Here is a 23200-nt window from a genome sequence, read left to right on the forward strand (position 1 = left end):
CAGTTATATTGTATTACAATTATGACAGGGACTTACAGTGGCTGCCTCTGCAGGAAGCAGAGTAACTTTCTTCTTCAGCCTGCAAATATCAATGGAAAAATAAATGCAGGATAAAGTTTAGTATCTCTGTCTTCATTTTATATTAATCTCTTTTGTTACCTTGAACTTTGTGGCCTTCTCAGCCTTCTCAGCTGTGCACCTAGGCATGCTAATCATTTAAGGAGTGTTCATCTAAAACCCCATAATACAAGATTTATTAATACTAAATCTGTGTAACCTATCTCCTCAGTCTGGAAAATTGAGGCAAGATTACCAACTGTCTGTTTGGTAAAATAGGCTGGAGTAATGCTAAGAAATCTCAGTCATTGTCCTACACCTTCCAGAACAGCAAGAGCAGTCACTTATGGGAACTGAATTGCTTCCCTTCCAAGACCACAGATCGGATAGACAAACATCCTACATCCTGAAAAGTCCTCTCAAGTGATTAGGACTTCTCCAGAGCCACCTTTCAGAACCAGAACTGAGAGAATGATAGACCAATCCAGGGTTTGACCAAGTCTGCTTAATCATTCATATATATCTCTTGTCCCTGACATAGTTCTTCCCATATTTAAGCCTAAAATTCTGTTAGTATCCCAAAGAAAGGGCTGAGTGGTTAGATCTCACTTTTCTTCCCCAAATGTAGTATGGATTAAAGTTCTTTTCCTGGTTTCACCTTGTTCTTTTCTCCTTACTGTATGGCTGAACCTAGTTTGTTGTGATAACAAATCTCTCTAGAGCGTCCTCCCCTTTTTTATTTCCTTTTTATTTTCTGGGCTGTTGGTTCATCTGTGGTAGATATCTAGCTCTAAGTAAATATAAATACCTTTTTAGACCCAGAAAAGGAAAGTTCCAACTCTGTAAAGCTATCCTCCTTTTGGACATATGTTTACTAGTGACATATGCATTCCTTCGTTTATCAGTAACCTATAAGTCCTAAGCTATACTTAAGAATGCAAATCAGCTAACGTGTCCTGGTTATAACCAAAAAAAAATAAAATTTAGCCATCTCTCTTGGATAGTTGTATTAATACAGAGATGACTATGGAGCTATAAGTTGCATAAGGAATAAATCAAGTAATACCTGTTGACCTCTACAGGCTGCAAAGCTAATTGAGGAGGAGGTTTCATGACTGCATTCTGAATTTAACTGTTGTTTCCTTTATGTGTAATTATTAAGCCAGTATTGAAATCTTCCTCTAGTAAAGAATGCCCATGAAATATTAAAAATTACCAAAATTCCAGTAATAAAGAATATATACATCATAAAATAATCCTCAACTTAAAACAAAATTGATTCTAAGTAATGAGTACTTATGTTGAGTTTAGTATATACTTTATCTCAAGTCCAGCCATTCTGAAAAAAATGAAAATGTTTCTTGAAGTGCAAATTGCCACTGTGAGGATCATTAGTTCCTTAAACATTCAACATATTCCTTTAATGGGAAAGGAAGAAAAATGGAGGAACAGAGACAAAGAATTCCTTGATATAAATTTATCAGCAATTTGGAAATTTACTTAGGACATATATTAACAACTTTATAAAATGCACATATTTACTTGTCTGAGCGTAGAATCTGCTAGACAATTTTAGTTTCCAGTGTGTTTTTTTTCCATGTAATGACTCTTATTTTATATCATTAGTTGTAAGAAGCTGTGTCAGGAAGCACTAAAATTAGTGAAAACGCTGACAGAAGTTCAAGTCTATGAATCAGAAACCTGCTAAGAAAATGTATTTTTTTTTTGGTCACACACAACAGAGAGTATTTATGTGACAGACTCTTGAAATTTAATTGAAAATGAACATATATACTAATAATACAGAGTATTGGCTGTATACTTGCTCTAATTTTGCTTCTAAGTGCCCCATAAAACTTCAATTATTCTTCTGTCCTTCTATATGGGCTGGGACAAAAAATAATTGTACAGTGAGAAGGAGAGTGTGAATAATATTTAAAACCAGGATTGAAATGAGAAACTGGCAGTGAGCAGTACAAATATTACTGCTGTTAAAGGAGGGAATCTGCTTGGATTCCAATTGACTGGATTTGGTCACCTACTCACATAAGAAATAAGCAAATGCTGTAAAAAAATGAATTCCACCATCAGTTTTGTCCTGAGAAGTAGCTAAATTGTGTCACTCTATATGTTTGTGTCCCCTGTCCTATAGAAGTAGCTATAATATATAGAATCAAAAGCCAGAAAATATATGTATGACAATTTAGCTAGGCTGTATGAGTCATGACTCCTGTTTTACAACCTTTGTTGTACTTTTGGGGGCATGGTGGCCAGTTTCTTATCTTCCACTGAGAAGAAGAAAGTAACAACCAAGAAGTTATGGGAGAAATATTTGAGGGCTTTTAATTTCAAAGCATTATTGTTACAGAAAGAGCCCAGCATTTAATACTACTTTGGTCTAAATTTGAGAATTGCAACTTAGTAACATTCACCATTCCACTATAATCCCTACTGCTTTCCATAATGAGCCCAGTTTCATGATATTGAAGAATTCCTTTAGGATTATTTAAATAAACCCAATATATTCACACTTTGTCATTCATCCATTCATTTAAAATATCTATTAAGTAATTATTGGATTTTACTCTAAGGCACAAATTCCAAAAGTCAAAACAAGAACTACTTAGTACTTTAGAAGGATCTAATCCTTCTGCTAAATATCAAAGATACTTTGAAGTTCACCCAATATCACTGTCCTTAAATCTTCCTCTTCTTCTTCTTTTTTTTTTCTTTTCTTTTTATGTTGGACTCTTCTGAAGAAGATGACATGCATACCAATCCTATGGCAAGTAACTGTCTAGGAACTATTTATAATGATCATTCCCTGTTCATTTTGCCTGGGCAAACAATCCCCTTAATCTTAAAATTTAACTGGGAGGTCCTCAGATGATGATCATAAAGCCACCAAGAACTTCCCACCCCATATATCTAAGAAGAAACAGTTGTACAAGGTAAACTCCTTGATAAGGGATTAAAATATTAAGAAAATCATCATTATTTGAAGATCTTGGTACATACTAGAGAGACTATATGAATTTTATGTTCTATGAGCTAATATATTTTTAGAAGGACATCAGGGAGATAGAGTAGTACTAACAGATAAATGAAAAGTCAGTAGCAGAGGTTCATTTTTTTGCTTTGAATACAAACCTTATGCTTGACCCCCTTATTATTTACTTTAAAGACACACCTCCCCTTTTCTTTTTATATTAAAAAAAAAACTATTTAAAGTGTTGGGTAATTGTCCTAAGGACATACAGCAAATGAAGAAATATTGATCCAGGAAAACTATGAACCCTCAGTAAGAAGAGTGGTTTTGTGATTTTTGATAAATCATTCACTATATTACCAGTCCTCAGCCCTGGGTTACATAAGCTCTACCGCAACATGTGCAGTCAAGGAGAGGAGGGTTTCCTCTCTATCCACTCTCCAGTTTGAGTTATTGGTTTATCATGAGATGTTCAGCCAGCTGGCATTTTCTATTCTCCACTCCCATACTCAGCTCCATATTGCAAGGTCTACTTCATCTAACAGGACTGGGTATCATTTCTGCCCTATTCTTACCATAAGTAAGAAGTTGACTGTGGGTACAACTGAGTGACGATATTGCAACTTCCCCTCCCTTGCTCCAGCTAACTTGCAGGGTGGAGGAGGAGCCTTGAAATTTCCATTCTATCCCCCAAAGCCCATTCATAAAGCAGGTGTCACTTTGAGATAAGCAGGTTCCTTCCCCAGCTATATTGCAGAGCTAGGTTTCTGCCCAGAATAAAAAGCCAAACAAAAGGACAAAGAGTTCCATAGTTCTGCCTCAGAAGACTGACTGTTCTCGGAATGGAGAAAAGAGAACTATTCCTAAAGTCTTTTTCTAAAATCATGGCAATATTGTTAGAGAGCAGTGAAGAGGAGACTGGTAGGTTTATGATGTGGTGAAACAGTAGAGCAATCAAAATTTTAACAAAAAGAAAAATGAAAGGATACTGTTGGGATCAGAGTCAACTTGGCGAATGGGGAATTTGTCTGCATGTGCTAGGGTACACCCTAAAAAGGAGCAATCAGGACAAAATATAGAGAGGACTTGAATGCACTTCTCAAACTGCACAGAAACTTTTAACATGGGGTGATAGCACAACTGGCATGACAGCTTGAACATAACTCATGTTCAATGTTAACTGAACCAAAAGATACCTACCCTGATCTAGGGGTGACTCCTGAGAAACCTCCCCCTCCTCCTCCTCCACCTCCTCCCCCTCCTCCACCACAACCACCTCCTCCCCTTCCTTCTTCTTTTCCTCCTCCTCCTCCTCCCCCTCCTCCTCCTCCTCATCTACCTCCTGCTTTTCCTCTGCCTCCTTTTTCTCCTAATCCTTCTCCATCTCCTCATCTTCCTCCTCCTCCTCCTTCTCTTCCTCCTCCTCCTACTTTTCTTCCTCCTCCTCCTTTTCCTCTTCCTCCTCCTCCTCCTCCTCCTTTTCCATTTCCTCTTCCTCCTCCTCCCATTCCTCCTCCTCCAACTCTTTTTCCTGCTCCTCCTCCTCTTCCTCCTCCTAATGTTCCCTCTCCTTTGGCTGCTCCTCCTGCTGCTCCTCTTCCTCCTCCTCCTCATTCTTTCCCAAGACCCACTCCTGTCCCTTCCACCCACAACCCCAATACCCAGGGCCAGCACTCCGTCCCTCCAACCCTCATAGCCACGTCATCGCCTTACCTTTCCCAGCATCCTGCTGTGCTGCCTGAGGACACGGCCATGGACACCACCCCGCCTTCCATGGCCGTCATTTTCCCATCTTCTGCGTCCAGTGACAGCTCTGGCCCACCCCGCAGTGTCCATGGCCATAGGCGGCGCAGGCAGCCAGCAAAGGGACCAGTCTTCCCCGGCCTCCCAACCCTTCAGTTCTCCCAACCCAACCCCAATCTGTCCCTTTCCATTGTCCCACCACCCACCCCTCAGCCTGCTTCAGGGAACCCTGCTGGACAGCAAAGAGCCTCTCTTCCCAAGGCCCCCATGGTTACCCTGCGGCCAGTGAAGGTCCACTCACCGGCCTCCACCCTGGCACAGAAGGCCTCTGCACCACCAACCTCCCAGGCTGACAGTGAGGAGCCCATGGATACGACCCCTCCTTCGAAGGCTGTCATGTTCTAGTCACCTGCTGCCTGACAAGTTCCTAGACTGACTCAATTTGGTAAGCATGGCAGACACCTCGACAGCTATTTCTATATTGTAGGCCTGGTGCCACATATTTGGGGTTTCATTTCTGCTTGCTATTTCTTCCCAATGTTACTTTTGAGGTAAAATGTGCTTTGCAAATGTTGGCTTTTGACATAATAGCTGAAGACTCAATCACCAATGAAGCAGCATATGTGTGTATATGCACGCACACACGCACACACACACACACACACACACACACACCAGAAATGCCACGGTCTTTGTCTCTAAATTTCAGAAGTAGGCAAATTTGAAAATTTTCTAAAACTATGAAGGAGACTAAAGAGATGTGATAAGTGTATGAACTGTGGGAGCCTGGACTTAAATCAAGCATGGAGGATGACAACAGGACAACTAACAAATTGGGCTGTAGACTGGAGGAATGTCTTGTGTCAAGGTTAGTTTCCTGAATGTAGGAATTTTTCAGGGTTATGGGAGAGAATGTGCTATCCTGGACTACTTTTCAAGAAAATTGAACAACTGGGCCTGGGCTCCCACACCAAAAACTACATTTTTGATAAAAAGGATAAATAAATTAACAGGCTCCATCTAAATGTCAATATGCGGAAATCTTAATAACAGTGTATAGGAAGTATGTTGATTAAATATGTATTTTTTTTTCATGGATAGCAAACATAGATGGAGAATGGGAGGAGAAGAACACACAACAGCTTCAGAATAGGGCTGTTTGGAGAACATAAACTACACTGGGGGGGACTGGCAAGCCACAAGATTCTCACTAAAGCTCTTCATTAAGTCTCACATTTGGACAGGTAATAGCAAGATGTCTAACAAGTCTATGCTCAGAAATTCTTACCTTATGAGGGAGATAAAGTTAAAACAAGAAGAAGGAAGCGGGAGAAGATCAATCCTTCCAGGTCATCCCCAGCGACCTACTTCCTCCAGCTAGTTCCTACCTCTCAGAAGTCTATTCAGAGCCCTCATAATCCAACCATTGCCTAAAAGCCCCACCTTGAACCTTGCTGCACTGGGGAACATGCTATTAACACATGAACTCTGTGGGGACATTCCAGATACAAATGATAATGGATAGATCTTCCTGCTCATTTTAATATTGTACGTACTTTTAGTTGATTGTTTTATTTTTATTTTTCTTTCCAGTCTGAAGAACCTTTGAGCCAACTGAAAGTCTTTCATACTTCAACATGAAAGAATAACATCTTCATCTAACACCTGAAGATGAAGAGCTGGGGATGAAGCACTGCTATTATTCTGCTGGAAAGATCTGGTTATGAAGTGTTGGAAGTAACACAGTTTACTGCAAAGTCAAAGAGAGTATCATCCCCGTTGATATTATAGAAGTTTATTGGGCTGGAGTGGATCTCAGGGGTGATTCACTTGCCAAGCAAGTGTGCGGCCCTGGGTTCTTCTTCCAGAATCTCTAAAATGAACCGAAAAAGCTCATCTTTACATGTATATATTGTGTCAATTCTCTTTTTCATCCTTCCATCATATGGATGTATGTAGTATTATTTATTTCTATTTGACTATGTGCCCCATGAAGAATAAATTGTATTTAGTTGATTTCCTGTCCCCGGGTATTCAGTGTTCATGCAAATAGATAAGAATATGAATGGCTAATGGAAGAGAGAAAGTGGAAAGGAAAGTTTTGTGTTAAATGTAGATAATTGATTCAATGTTGGAGATGTTTACTGGAAGGAACTGAGAGCCACCTATTGAAACAAGACACTCAGTGGCAAGCTTGCAATGCATTTTGGAGTTCACAGAGTTTTAGGGCCACAATGGGAGGGGCAGATGAATATATAAACCAGATTCAGAATTTAAGTGACTCTCCAAACCAAGCTACACCAACACCATAGCATGTGCTCAGAAGTAATTGAAGAGATTCATACATATTATTGCACAGTTGAAATTGTACTATTTATTCCTTTACTGCATCTCTAGTAATTGTGTAATTTATTTACTTCAGCTCAAACAATAATCTTAATTTTACATTTGTAATCCCTCAGGAATTTCACTTTCTGTTCTTTAAACTAACAGGAAGAGTTCTGCTACACACACACACACACACAAAAAAAAAAAAAAAAAAAAAAAAAAAAAAAAAAGAAAAGAAAGGAAAAGAAAAAGAAAGAAAGAAAGCTACAGTACAGTCCAGCTTTGATTAACATTGCAAATTTTCAAAAGACAAGAATGCTAATACTTGAATTACATATTTTATTACAGCTATTTACATTATGGCAACTAAAAATTGAAGTAGAAAATACAAAGTTAATTTACACTAATTTCTGCCAAGTTTTCTTGACAAAAATATTTGAAGTTCAGTTTATTCCAAAGAAGATTTTTAACAGAGTCTCAAAAATGGTGGTAATGATAAAAAATAAAAACAAAACAAAACAAAAAACTACAGGTATGTTATATTAGAGAAGAGTTAATCTATGAATACTTATCTTACATTCCTACATTTCCAAATTATTCTATTGTTAAACAAAAAAAACTCTATGTGTGTAAATTCTCATGTTTGATAAGACGAACATGACGAACATGATCTATCATTATTCTTAATACTAGTGAGAAAACAGGCTGACAAAAGTTCATTGAACTGTGAAAGTTCACAAAGTCAATAAATCATGCAACTGATATAGAAACTGTTTTTAATTGTACATAAATAAACTTAGAAGAGCCTTACAATCCTGCTAAAATACTTAGTTTAAAAACTTTTCCAAACTCTGAAGAAAGATCAAAAAAACTTACTCTACACAAATAAAGAAATGTTCATTTTTCAGTATCTAGTAAGCCCAAGCCTTTTTGAGCTTGTTCCCCATTTATTCTGAATAATTCTATGTACAATAGAACCCATAGGATAATGTTCAGGTTGAAAAAGAGGGTAGAAATTTTAAGACAAAACAAAACAAAGAAACGCCACTAAATATTCAAGACAATAATGCTGAGTTCTTCAAGTATCATGAATAAGAAGATTTGGGGCAAAATTGTAGTAAATTTTAATTTTAATATTAGAGTTTTAGTCAGGTTTCTATTGCTCTGACGAAATACCTAAGAAAAACAACTTAGAGGAGGAAATATTAATTATGGATCACAGTTTCAGAGGTTTCCATCCATGGTCACTTGGTTCCCTTGTTTCTAGGAGTGTGGTGACGCAGAACATCATGTTGTGATAGAAAAAAATCTCCTGGTGGCCATGAAGCAGGGGCAGGGGGAGTAGTGAGGGACAAGATAGTCATGCCCCCAATGATTGTTCCTCCAAGATTTTCCACCACCTCCCAACAGCTCCACCAATTGGGAACCAAACCTTCAACTCATGAACTTTGGGTGACAGGGTGTTTTAGTCAGCTTTTTGTCACTCTGATCAAAAGACCTGACAAGAACAACTTAAGCAAGAAAAAGTTTATTTCAGCTCAGGCTTCCAGTGGTTTAGTCTATGGTTTGCCAACTGCACAGCTCTGGGCCCAAGGTGAGGCAGAACATCACAGCAGAGGATATGACAGAGGGAAGTAGCTCAGGACTCAACAGCTGGGAAGCCAAGAGTGCTTTGCTCACCAGGGCCAAAATATAAACCCAAAGACATTCCCCAAGTGACCTACTTCCTCCAGAAACACCATATCTGTTTACAGTTACCATTCAGTTAATCCATATCCTTAGATTAATCCACAGATTAGGTCACACCTGTAATAATCGGATCACTTTACCTCTGAACATTCTTGCATTATCTTATGTAGGAGCTTTCAGGGAATAGGGGACAGTGAATCTATTATGGGTTTGTTTGAGCCATATCGAGGCAGAGAGGCTGCTATTCTGAGAGCTCTAGGTAAAATTCCACTGATTCAAGACTGCCCAGATTATGCTGACACCCTGCCCATTGGCTCCATCAGCCCTAGCTTCAAACAGAGAATCCTGGAAGTGGCGAAGGTGAGTGTAACCTGCTAAGCCCAACCAAGTTGTCTTTGCCATCTTCTTCCGGGTTTCCTCAGGAAGTCCTTCACTAAGAATCCCATTATTGTTTCCACCCCATTTAAATAAAGCACTTAGGCTCCATTTTGTTGTTAGATGTAATCTCCCTCAGAGCTGGATCATCCTGCCGATCCCCCACTTTTCACTTATTTTTGTGTCTTGTCTTTATTTCTTAGATTTCTCATATCTTTAGTATTTATAATCCTCCCCTAGTTCAGGGAAACTGGGTAAACATCATGCAGGTCATGAGAGGGGGACAGCATATATCCAGAAAATTATAGGAAGACATTTAAAATCTAAACTATTATAGTATGCAAGGTGGCTTAGGGTTGAAAGAAAAGGATAAGAGTGGGGTGACTGAATTTTTCTTTTGAAATAAATGGTTCTTGGCCAACAGAATGTATTTATGAATGGTTTGGCATGTGCTTTACTGAGATTATATATGAAGTGGGAAGAGGTATAGATGGGATAGCTAACTTACTATTTGTTAGGCATAAATAGATTATTAGGCAGTTCGACTAATCCTGGATCCCTTTGAAGATTCTAAAATCTAATCATTATCTTATTTTTGTAATAGATATCTGCTGAACATGACACAATGAAACAATAACTTCAAACTGTCAGAGACACAATTGCTTATAAGCTATGGGCTCACCACTTAATGAGAATTACCTTATATGTAGTGAAAAGTCGATAAATGTGAGCCCAAACAATCCTAAGATGAGAAGCATAAAAGTACACATGACTGATATAATCCAACTTTCTTTAATTTTATTGGAAGGACAGGGTATTGGTTAGAATGGCTTTTTCTAGCTATCAGAATTATACTAGTTCTAGGCTTTGGAGACAGATATGGAATGCTAAAGTAGTAAGGCAAAAAGCAAAGCATAGTAGAGCATGATGGCCACACACCTGTAACACCAGTTGCTGGGAGGCTGAGGCAGGAGGATGGTGAGTTCAAAGGCAGTCTCAACAACAGTGGGGTGATGAGCAACTCAGTGAGACCCTGTCTCTAAATAAAACACAAAATAAGGCTGGGGATGGGGCTCAGTGGTCAAGTGCCTCTGTGTTCAATCCCTGTACCCACTCCCCTGCCACCTCCCCAAGAAAAAGCAAAGGGTAGACTTTAAAAGTATATAAGCTATTCAATAATGGTGAATGGGTGAATTTGATAGGATTCTAAGGACTGTATTGAAAGTACATGTTGAAGTCACATTCGAAGGTCATTAAGGACCATATTAAAGCATTTGGCCTTGATATAGAAAGCATGGTTATTTGAGGAAAAAGCAAAGCATGATAAGAGTTATGCATTAAGAAGAATGGTCTGCAAGCAGAAGTAGAAATTGGGTTGAAACAGAGAGAGTGCAGAAAATGGGGCAAACACCTCACAGCATTGCACTACAGAACTTAAGGTAAGAAGTAATAGATCAGAACTTTCCATCTAGACTCTATTCTGAACTTCCTTTTGCTTAGTCACTGAGCTATCATCACATCTTCCTAGGAGCTGCCTTTTCTTAAAAGGGATACATAATAACTCTACCATTTAATATAGAGGCTCTCATCCTTGAGTGTGTACAAGGATCTGAAGATCCTTTCAAATAGGTATATACAGGATGTCCCCTTCAGAAATTCACAAAGGGAGTTCTAGGATAGGACTCATGGAGGTGTCAATAATTCCCCAAGTAACTTGTTATAGTTGACCCATGAAATCATAACCTGAAAAAAATTGATTTAAGAGTTTTAAAACAATTTTTCTCTACTATATTTTCTCTGTAAGATATGGTCCAAAAATAACTAATTGCAAATGTTGTCTCATTGAACTTTGGACCTTTTCTATTTATGATAGTCAGCTTTCCATTTCTTTAACCTGAGCTCTCTCAAGTTTTATACTTGAGATAGTAAACTTATAAAATGTTCTATTCAGCTCCACATTCTTGGAGTTTCCAATCCATGAACAGTTGGCTCCATAGTTTTGGGCCTATGCAAGAGAGCATATCATGTAGCAGAAGCATGTAACAGAGCAAAACTGTTCATCTTATGGCTAGGAAGTAAAAGAGAGGGAGACAGAGGAAAGGACTGGAGCCTCATTATTGCATTCAAAGGGCACTTACCCTAAAGACTTAAAGACCTCTTGCTAAACCCCATGTCTTAAAAGACTTACTCTCAATAGAGCAATACTAGAGACTAAATAAACCTTTGGGTAACACTTAAGATCCAAATTATAGAACTATTTAAAAGTATTGATTGTAAATGAACAAATTATTAAATCAATCATCTCATGTCATAAATAAGAAAATATTCATAAATTGAAAAGGTTTAGTACTACCTGTAACTCATTGTCCTTAAGAATTTGCTAGTTTGTGCGGAGATCTAGATTTTCATGTCATATTTGTCTCCTTTCATCATTCTTCTCAGGAACACAGAATTATTCAGATTTCATTTAAGAGTTGGAAATAGAATGTGTTCACTTGCCAATGAATCCACTGAATGCTTTCTGTAAATTTAAAATAAAGCTAACAAGAAATGCCACCCCTTACACTATTGAATCTTGGCTTCCCACACTTAATCACAAAACACACATGTGATGGAAATTCTCAGTGTTCAGGCCAGAATCCCTTGGTTTCTGGGTACTTTGCTTCCTTCAGCTCACATCTTCAACTTGTTTGGGAGGAATGTCCTTGAACGATCAGAGACCTCTTGCCCACAAACATGAGGAACCACAGGTGCCAGGGCATTTACATTCTTCTAGGATAGTTCTTAGCCAATGACTGACTCATATGAAATTAAGAAAACCCAGACCCCTCACTAAACTTGGGAAAAATTTTGAGTGCTGATCTGCAGTTTAGGACTTCCATGTGGGATCAGACTAAGACGAGATGTTGCCTGTAATCTCACCTGGTTGGCTTCCTTCCATTTCATACCCTATTTTCTCCATTATATGTTTCTCCTGAGAACACATCCTTGGTGAATGACATGTAGAAAGGGTCCCTGACTTTACATCTGTGGGTAGGGATTTATTAATGAAGTTTAAATAGGGAAGTCCTTTTATTCCATCCACCTAACTCTAGATTGCTTTCACCAGACCCCAAATCCTCCCATTATTTACTCCTATGATTTAATACTAAAGATAGATTTGATGGAAATGCAACATGTTGCCAGTTAAAGATGAAAATACTTTGATATTTTTTTTATTTGTCAGTTTCATCATATAATTATCTCAGAAGAGTCACAACTGAGAACAGGCTCATATTTGAGAGGTGTCCAGGAAAGTCTGGCAACGCTGACAAGTTTGTCTGCAAATTTCCTTTTTTCAAAATCGATCAAACTCAATGGCTTCAGATATGCCTCTTCAACACTTAGGAGAAGATCTGTTAGATATAAATCATAAAGAAACCATTTGATTTTATCCATTCATCTACTGAAGGGCATCTAGGTTGGTGCCACAGTTTAGCTATTGTGAATTGGGCTGCTATAAACATTGATGTGGCTGTATCCCTGTAGTATGCTGCTTTTAAGTCCTTTGGGTATAGACCAAGGAGAGGGATAGCTGGGTCAAATGGTGGTCCCATTCCCAGATTTCTAAGGAATCTCCATATTGCTTTCCATATTGGCTGCACCAATTTGCAGTCCCACCAGCAGTGTATGAGTGTACCTTTTTCCCCACATTCTCACCAAAACTTACTGTTTTTGTTTTCATAATAACTACCATTTTAACAGGAGTGAGATGAAATCTTTTTTTTTTTTTTTTACCAGCAGGCCATTAATCATTTATTCAAAGTTATATATTTATATGTGTTTGCATAATTTTTAATTTATAGTTTTTTTTGATTAGTAAGATGAAATCTTAGAGTAGTTTTTATTTGCATTTCTCTAATGGATTAAAAAAATGTGGCATATATACACATGAAATATTACTCAGCAATAAAAGAGAATAATATCATGGCATTTGCAGGTAAATGGGTGGAGTTGGAGAAAATAATGCTTAGTGAAGTTAGCCAATCCCCCCAAAAATAAATGCCGAATGTTTTCTCTGATATAAGGTGACTGACTCATAGCAGGGTAGGGAGCAGGAGCATGAGAGGACCATATGGACTCTAGATAAGGGCAAGGGGTAGGAGCAGAAGGGAGGGGACAAGGGGTTAGCAATGATGCTGGAATGTGATAGGAATCATTATCCAAAGTACATGTATGAAGACATGAATTGGTGTGAACATACTCTATATACAACCAGAGATATGAAAAATTGTGCTGTATATGTGTAATACGAGTTTTAATGCATTTCGCTGTCATTTATTATTTTAAAAAATCAAATAAAAACCTCATTTGATATTAGTGATCAAAATCTACTTAAATCAAGCTCTATCCATGGTATAAATGCATTTCTTAGGCAATTGATCAAATAATTATAAATTTCTAAATATATATGATCAATGCAAATCTTTTAAAAACTAAGCAATTTTTCATTATATGTCTTAATTTTCATTCAAGTCTTTTCCCAACTACAATCACTTTTCTGGCTCTTCCAAGGATCTTATTTGAGCTAAAGTTGGAATTGATTCCTTTCCTTACCAATGCCTCCAAAGTGTGCTGAAATCTATTGCCTACCAATGTTTGTCTATTTACTTTACCACTACTTTCTAATTCCTATGCCTTTCTTGGATGTTGACTCTCTGGAATTGTACTGTCATCCTGTGATTGATATGACTGCTGATGCTTTCCTGGATTCACTTGTCACCATGACCCAAATACATATCCAAATAAAGACTCCCATGCCATCTACCCACTAGTATGGGATCAGAGGTCTGATCTCCTTGTCTCTGCACCTGATATTTCTGGCTCCATTCTCCAGAACTGTAACCTCCAATCAGATAATTCCTCCATGGCTTACAGCTCAAGACCAGTGTTTCCTGAAGTGAGATCTGTGGAAAGCTGGTAGTTGAAGATAATTATAGGTATTACATGAAAACAAAATTTTGGGTAAAGAATCTCAATATAAAATACATTTGAGAAATGTCAATTTAAACTATTTGAAGGCCAACTCTTTTAGTCTCCATATCCCAGATATGCCTGAAACCCCACAGGAAACACAAGCAAGGATCCCACTGAAACATGCCAACCAAAAATAGGAGTTTAAACTGAAAACAGAAATATTGAAACATGGAACTCTCATTCTTGCTACATGTTTCTCAAACTTAATATATTACATTTAATTTTCATTTTAAAATTTCTGAATTACATAAGCAATTCAAAGCAGCTTTCACATTTACAAATAAAAGTCTCCTTTCTTGGACGTAGAGAAACTGAAATCTCTTACAGGAATTTTGGATTTTTCTATTTCCCTTTATAATTCCAACAGTCTTTTTTTTGTGTTTAAAGCTCTGTTGTTAGATTCATAAAAATTTAGTACTATTATTTTCTATTGATAATTTTGTTGTTACATTATGAAGTGACTCTATTTATCCAGATAATACACTGTTTAGAAATCTAATTTATGCAAATGTAGTAATCCAGATTTATTTTAATAAATATCTGTATGCATATGTTTTTAACCATCCTTTTATTTGAATCTATGTTTGCATTTATTTTAAGAGGCTTCTTTTAAACAGAAAATGATTCACCATTTTAATTTTATCCAATCTGACAATATCAGTTTTTATTTTATTTGGCATATACACCACTAAAGTTTAATGTTATCTCTGGTATGATTGACTTCACATCTATCATCTTGCTATTTGAATGTTATTTATTTTATTTGTTCTTTGTTCCTTTTTCCTTTTTTAAAAATTTTCTGGGTTGATTTGGGCTTTTAAATGATAATGCCATTTTATCATCTTTGTTGACTTTTAAGTAACTACTTTTTTTTTTGTTATTTTAGTTGTTACATAATCTGTGATATATATCTTGAAATTATCACATTCTGCCATCAAAGGAGAAGCAAGTTCACATATATTTTAATGACCCACAGTTTAGTTCCTTTACACTCTGATGGGATTTCTGGCTGCTACTGTCATATATTTTAATTCCATAAGTTTTTTTTTAACAACTGACAGCAGAATGTACTACAATTCTTATTACACATATAGAGACAGTTTTTCATATCTTTGTATAAAGTATGTTCACGCCAATTCATGTCTTTATGCATGTACTTTTTTTGCATTACAATTCTTATTACACATATATCCCACAATTTTTCATATCTCTGGTTATATATAAAGTAGGTTGAAGTTCCAATTAGAGTCATGTACTTTAAATAATGATGTTCATCACATTCCACCATCCTTGCTAATCCCCTACTTTCTTCTCCCTTTCCCTCCCTCCCCTCTTCCCTATTTAGAATTCATCTATTCCACAAGTTTTATATACCACACATTACACTACTAATATTTTTGTTTATACACAATCTATAAAATTTTAAGTAAAATGTCCTTTCTATTTAGTTATGAACTTACTGTTTCCCGTGTGAATTCATCTATTTTTATTCCTATAATAAACTACCTGGGGCTGAATACTTATAAATAAAAGATGTTTATTTAGCTCAGAGTTCTGGAGGTTGTGAAAGTCCAAGATGGGGTGGCCCCAACCCATTGGTTCAGGCTCTGATTAGGGCTAAATGGAATATGGCCTCATTGGGAGACTGTGGGAGCAAGAACTTGCACAGCAAAACAGGAAACCAGAAGAGGGGAGGGGTAGTCTTACAATCTCCCACTAGGTTCCAAACCTTAAGAGTCCCACCATTTCTCAACATTGCTATTGGGGAGCAAATTCCCTATATATGAACCTCTGGTAGAAAAAGAAAAAAATCATATCCAAATCAAAGCACAGTGGTCTTTGTGTATGTAGTTTTCTTGATGTTATGTTTCTTATGGTTAAAGAACTTTCTTTCACAATCCTTGGAAAATTAGGCAGCTCTTGATGAACTCATTCAGGCTGTGTACTTCAGAAGTACTATCACATCTTTATTTATTTAAGATTTTTGTAAGATATCAGAAATCTATTCCAATCCTCTTCTGAATTTTTTCTGAACATAATGAAACTTTCCTCTGGCTACTTGTAAGATTTTTCTCCTCATCACTGATTTTAACCAATGCTGTTATGACATATTTGATATAGTTTCTTGTAATAGGGATTATCATGCTTTTGGATTTGCAGTGTGGACTTTTTAAAAAGATTTTAAAATTTAAAAATTTGTCAGGTGTCAATCTAAATATTTTGTAAAATCTAACATTCATTAACTTTTCACGTACTTTTCTGAACTTTTTCACTCTTCCCCAGACTTTAAATTCACATATGAGGTCAATAACAGTGTCCCACAACTCACTGGTCTGGAGTTCTGTTCAGTTCTTTTTCATTTGTTGTTTTCTTTAGAATAGCTTCTATTGCTATATTTTCAAGTTCACTAAGATTTTCTTCTGCAATGTCAGTCATTAATAAGATCCAACATATTTTTCATCTCTGTCATTGCACTTTTCATTTCTAACACTTGAATTTAGGGCATTTTGATATTTTTCATGGTGCTACTTAACATATTCAAAACTTCTTTGGCTTCTTCAATGGACAAAATATAGTCAATAATTAATTTTAATAATTTTATATATTGATTTAGTCATTCATGTTTATTCCACATCAGTCTATTGTTAAAATTTTCCCTTGACTACACACAATGTTTTCTTGCTTCTGAGCATGTGTGAAATTTTTCAGTTCATTCGGGCAGTGTGATTTTACTTGGTTGAATGTGGAATATTTTTTCTCTCATACATACAAACACACACATGCAAGCTTTATTTTGGAAGGCAGTTTGACTTTCTCTAGATCTGTTTCTATTCTGTATTATTTGGAATTAGAGCCACATGTGGTCTAGGCCACAGACAGAACCCAGCATGCATTCTGCATCATGCGCTACAATCTTGAAGTTAATTTAGTCAATAAACTGGAAGAACTGTGCTTCTAACGTATTTTGTTTCCTATTTCTTAGGGATTACTGTCCTTAAGTACCTAATTTTCAATATCTTCAGAATCATTTTATGTGTTTATTGTTTTTTAAGTTGTTTCAGACAGGAGAGTAAATTTGTCTCTGTTATTTCACCTCAATGAGAAGTCTCTATCTAATCACCTTAATAAATATAACACACTAAATTTAACATCCCATGGAATAAAGCAGTAGCTCCCCAAAAGACACTCTTTTAATGTCCACTCTCATAGAAAGCATGGGAGCTTAGAAATCAAAACACTATTTATGAGTTCATTAATTATCATGAGTGTTTATGATGCTTTTTGGATGTTTATAAAGATTATTAATACATTTACTTAACAAAAACCTAGGAGTAACACAAATTTTATTAAATCTTAATGAATAAGTAAAACCTATAATTTACTGTTTTTACTAAATAAGTTCCTTATTTGTGATCATATTAAAAAAATGGAAAATAATTGATACCAATATCTATAAAGTTTAATTTTAGTCTAATGCTTTTTAAACAATTTGAGCCCAAATTTTAGGTGTTTTAGTTGTGCTAGAATCAATAGAATACTTAGAAAGATAATAAGCAAAAATGAAATTCTTATAATTATCAAATAATTGAAAACCTTAAAAAATCAGAATATTTTAGAAATTTTATAATAATGATATACTATGTTATAGATAAGAAAACAAGTAATTTGGTAAATTTCCTAGACAAATTATGATTTACTAATATTAGTAACAATTACATGTTATATAATTGAATTATTTTGCATAACTTTGGATATCTTCATTTATCTAAATTACAAATATGCTGTCTCAGGGTAGATAATTATGTCAAATTCAATTCAGGAAGATTATACAATTAAAAGTTGACTTCATTATTTTCTACTAGCTCATAAAATTACCAAAAATTACAGAAATTATGAAATTGTGAGATATTATCTTTTAAAATTGTCCTTTTTACTTATATGTTATCTTTCAGTTTTAGCATCTCATTTCAATTACCTATCTGAAAAATGTGACTTAAACAATGTAAAAAATCTTCCTCAAGTTCACATACCTAGTAATTATTTGAAGAGTTGTCTTTTTTAAAATATTAATATATTTAAATATATTAATATTTAAATATTAATTTATAATACATATTTCACATACATATTATCATTAAGAAGATTTTATACGAACCCACTTCCTATTCTGTACTCTTCATGAATTTAGCTGTAGGTTAAGTAAATATACTAACATTCATGTGTTATGCTATTGTAAAATGTATAAAAATAAATTTAAAACAAATATGGTAAATATAGAAAATTTAAATTTCCAAAATGACCAACTTCCTTGTGTTTGATTTTCTTTGAATAGTCCATGGAGTCCATGATCCCCATATTTTTTGACCCCTGTTCAGGACAATAAGAAGCCAGTGCTTGTTCAATATGTCCCTTATTAGGGTTGTGTAGTTGCATACTAATGTATACTCATATTCATGCCAAAGCTCATAAGAAATCAATGAACTAAAATGCATATTATCTTATAATAATGGAACAGAAAAGGACATAAAGTAAAAACAGAAACCAATACAAAGTATGGGCTTTAGTTTATAACAGTGTAAAAACACTGACTAGTTAATTGTGACAAATGGCCACACTAGAGAAGACATTATCAATGGAGATTATTGGAGTGACACACTGTTTCTGTTCATGCAAATATTGTAAAGTAGACAAAGTTTATCAAATAAAACCAATCAGTGAATACGGCACAGTTCCTTTCATTGACAAATGTCAGATGATGTCCTAAAGGAGTGAGTGAATAGAAAATGAAAGGAGAACATTTCAGTTTTAAATTCCTAAAGCGAGAGGATGAAGAGAACTTTGTCAAGAATGCAAATGAAAAGCACACAGTACACAAAGAACAATGACAAAGATGTTTTAAATAAACCATAAAGAAAACAAAGATTAAATATATGAATAATTGAGAATCCTAATGAAGTGCATGAAAGAAATAGGCCAGAAAAAGGGATAAAATATCAGGAAAAACTGTGTTTTCTAACTTAAAATGGATATTGAGAGCATCTTTCAAACACCTAGCTTCATTAAGTGCAAGTTAGACAGAAGATAGTTCACACTCAGAAATATCAAGTGAGAATTTTGGATTCTGTAGTGAAGTAAAAATCTTACAAAATATCCCAAGCAGGAAATAGACCTTTAAAGCTTATAAAATTGAAAAAAAAATTAAATAAGTCTTCTTGTCTGCAACACTAAGTATTTTGAAATCCCAGAATTCTATAGTCAAGCAAGATGTCTTTCTTCTGTGAAGTCAATGAAAATATTGCCCAATATACCACTGTGCAAAAGAATGAAGAATGTTTTATAACAAAATGGAAACGCTCAACAGAATAGAAGACATCAATAGCTGTATGGAATCAGTTTAATGTGAACATTTTTATAGATGTGGCCAGAATCATAGAGGCCTCCATGGGTAAAGCTGTAAAAACACAGAAATTCACATATATGAGTAGAGAACAGGAGGGACACTTTTCGTCTTTGCACTGCCAGTGCCCACATTTAACAGGGAGTGCTCCTAAGAGGGAAGTTTTCTGTTCCAACATTATTTATTTTCCAAAAGTCAAAGAACAACCCAAAATGTAACCCTTACTACACAAGAGAAATTTTATATACTGTATTTAAATATGTTTATTTGTATTTGAAACTGAAGGAATTGATTAGGAATAATAATATTGGATAAGAGATTAACTCTGACAGTGCAAATATATATAGGCCTTTCCATTTACATAGGGTAAAGAGAAAAGAAAAAAAATCTATAAATACTAAAACATTGATTATACAATGATCACATTTTTATGTCAAACAAAATGAGAATTCAGCAAATCATAATCTGTAAATAATTGTAGTTGCAAGAAAAATAGGAATTATTTTAATTTTTGGAAAATTAGAAAGCATGTTGCATGGGTAAATCTGGAGCTGGCAATTGTTACATGGAATATAGCTAATTAAGGTAATTGTTGGAAATATAAGTCATGATTGCTGGGGATGTTTTCTCCCCAAAACTGTGAAAAATAGATTGAATAAGTCAGAAAAGCAAATCAAAATCATTGACGTAAATAAAAGAGAATACCAGGAAATTCTCCATACTCCAAAAATAAAAAATATGGAAGATAGGAAAGTGAAAAAAAAAGAAAAAAAAGAAGAATTAATTTGGGAAATCTATTCTATAGGAATCCTTATGGTTATTATAGAGGTAAAAACTGAGAAATATATTTTTTCCTGAAAGTTTATTACTTATAGTCTATTTCCTTTGCAAACTTTATTACATATGTATGACTACTATATATATATATATATATATATATATATATATATATATACACACACACACACACACACACACATACACACACATATTTAAGTTTCTAAGTATAATTACTTTCTAACATAAAAATTATTAAGTGTTAAATATTATGTATGGGGCATGTTTTATATTTTTATTGTATATTTTGATATATAGAAATTCCTTTCAAAGGAAGCCACATCCAGCAATTCCTTTTTATGATTTTTATCTGTTTTTTGTTTGTTTGTTTGTTTTTTCAATAAAGAAATCCATTCCTTGTTTGCAGTTGTGAAACGATTTTGCCTTCTTAAAATTATACGGTTTCCTTTCATATTTAGATTTTAAATCTATATAGAATTAATGTTTGTTTATAAGATATAGAAAAATTTAATTCTCACTTTACAAAGAAAGAATGGATGATAATCAGTAACTCCAAGACAACATATTTAGAAATCTCTTGCCCATTGACCCCCTTATATGTGATTGTGTAGGAGTGAGTTCCTTGTGTATTTGAGTCTGTCTATGATACCTCTGTTCACCTACATTTGTCTATATATCTTTGACCAACCTTGTACTCTTAATAATTATAACTTCAGCATAAATCTTGATATTTTGTACTGAGATTCCTCCCTGCGTATTCTTACATAAAATTACCTTAGATACTGTTAGTTTTTTTTGCTTCCCTCTAACTTTAGGTTAAAATAATTAATATAAGTAAATATACATGTATACACACAAATTCACATACTATTGGATATTACTATTAAACAAGTTTGGAAGAATTTTTGTTTTGATTATTGACTATTTGAGCTATGAACCTGTATTTCCACCATTTATTTAACTTTTTAAATCTTTTTAGGTATATTAAAAAATACAATTTTACAGCTTTTTATAGTAAGTTTTCTAGACGACTTGTATTATTGCTGTCATTCAAACTGGGGTTTATTTTTTTTTCATTATTTTAAATTCCATATATTTTTGCACTAGTGGTTTTGATTTTTGTTAAGCCCATATCCAACAGTCTGCCTAAGCTCTGTGATTAATTCTAATAATTTATTTATGTATTTTATCAATGTGTCTTCATTCATAATGATCATGATCTATACAAAATAACTGAATTTTGGTTGTTGATTTTTTTTGCTTTCATGTGTGTATGATTTACTTCTTTACCTCTGTACTGAATATCTAATTTTGAACAGTTATGGTAACAGTCACATATTTCTAGTTGTTAACATTAAAGGAAATATTGTCAATCTTTCACTATGAAATATTGCTTACTACAGTTTTTTGTAGATAGACCTTATCAGATTAATGTATAAAATATTAAAACATTTCTTCAAAGAAACGTGGAAGCCAAAATAAAAAAATGACCAATAAATCATGAGTAATGGTGTTTCTGCCAGAATAGAAATGATAAAAACTATATAGTTGCTATAGTTACTACTTTAAATGATAGATTGTGGAAAATTGTTCTCTCGTTAATTGGTTTTTAGAAATGACATGGACAAATTTCTAGAAAGTATACCTGTAAGTATGGTTTCTAGTGACTTAAACAGGTTTTTCAAAAATGACTTCTTAAAGCCTCATCGAGATTTTTTTATGTTAAACAATTTAATCTATAGAATTTCAGGTCCTCATCCCTAGATTAGGGGGTCTTCCCACTTGAATAAATGCTGGCAGTAAGCAGGAAACATCACAGAAACTCCGATATCCTCCTTTGGAAACTAACATTCCATATATTTACTAATTAAAAATACTTAGAACATCACTTTTTGTTTAAGTCTGTACAAGGTTTTGGGTGAAGTCCAGAATCTAAGAATATTTTTAAAATCTTTAAATAACTTACAAACTAAACTTCTTGTGTCCAAGAAGAATAATTTAAGTATAGGTGATCTCTAAAGGAAACACATTATTGAAAGTGGAAATTTCTGTTTGCCTAATGAAAATAAATCAGAGTGTGCTACTACTAATTGTGTCAGTGAAGACTGTGTCAAATAGATCTTTAAAAATACATGAACAATCTACTCCTATTAAGATTATTTTTGAATACTTCTAGCAGGAGCACTTCTGTTTACACTTCTGTTTAAACCACAGTTACACCCATGATTATTACTCCTAGCATAATTTTCTGTGTGTTTGGAGTCTTTATGAAATAGAGATTAAATAAGTTAGTTATGGGAGCAAAAAGGAAAACTACTTTTTGGAACACAGTAGCAGAAAAAGAATCTGCTTCCAGCTACTTCACTTCTTAAATTTATTTCATATGATACTGCACTCTACTGAATTTCCTTCCCAAAAATGTCATTTGATGCTGCTTGTCAATTCTTTAGAACAATCCCATCTCAGGTTTCAATTTGAGACAGTGAATTTCTGTTTCTTAAAAATAAATAAATAAATAAAGGAAAAGAAGGGAAAGGAAGGGAAAAGCTTTGGGCAGAATACACTCTATGATACTTATTTAAACTATATGCCATGTTGAAATTGTTTTTATTGTGCCTTAAAATAGGATGAGTAGACTAAAATCTATGTAGACTATACTTTTAATGATAAAATAAGTAAATGGTAGTGGGCTGGGGTTATAGCTCAGTGGTATAATGATTGCCTAGCATGTGTGAGGCACTGGGTTTGATTCTCAGCACCACAAAATAAAAGAAAAATCTACTGACACTAAAAATATTTTTTTAAAA

The sequence above is a fragment of the Callospermophilus lateralis genome, chromosome 17 (genome assembly GCF_048772815.1).
Source record: "Callospermophilus lateralis isolate mCalLat2 chromosome 17, mCalLat2.hap1, whole genome shotgun sequence".
Taxonomy (NCBI): domain Eukaryota; kingdom Metazoa; phylum Chordata; class Mammalia; order Rodentia; family Sciuridae; genus Callospermophilus; species Callospermophilus lateralis.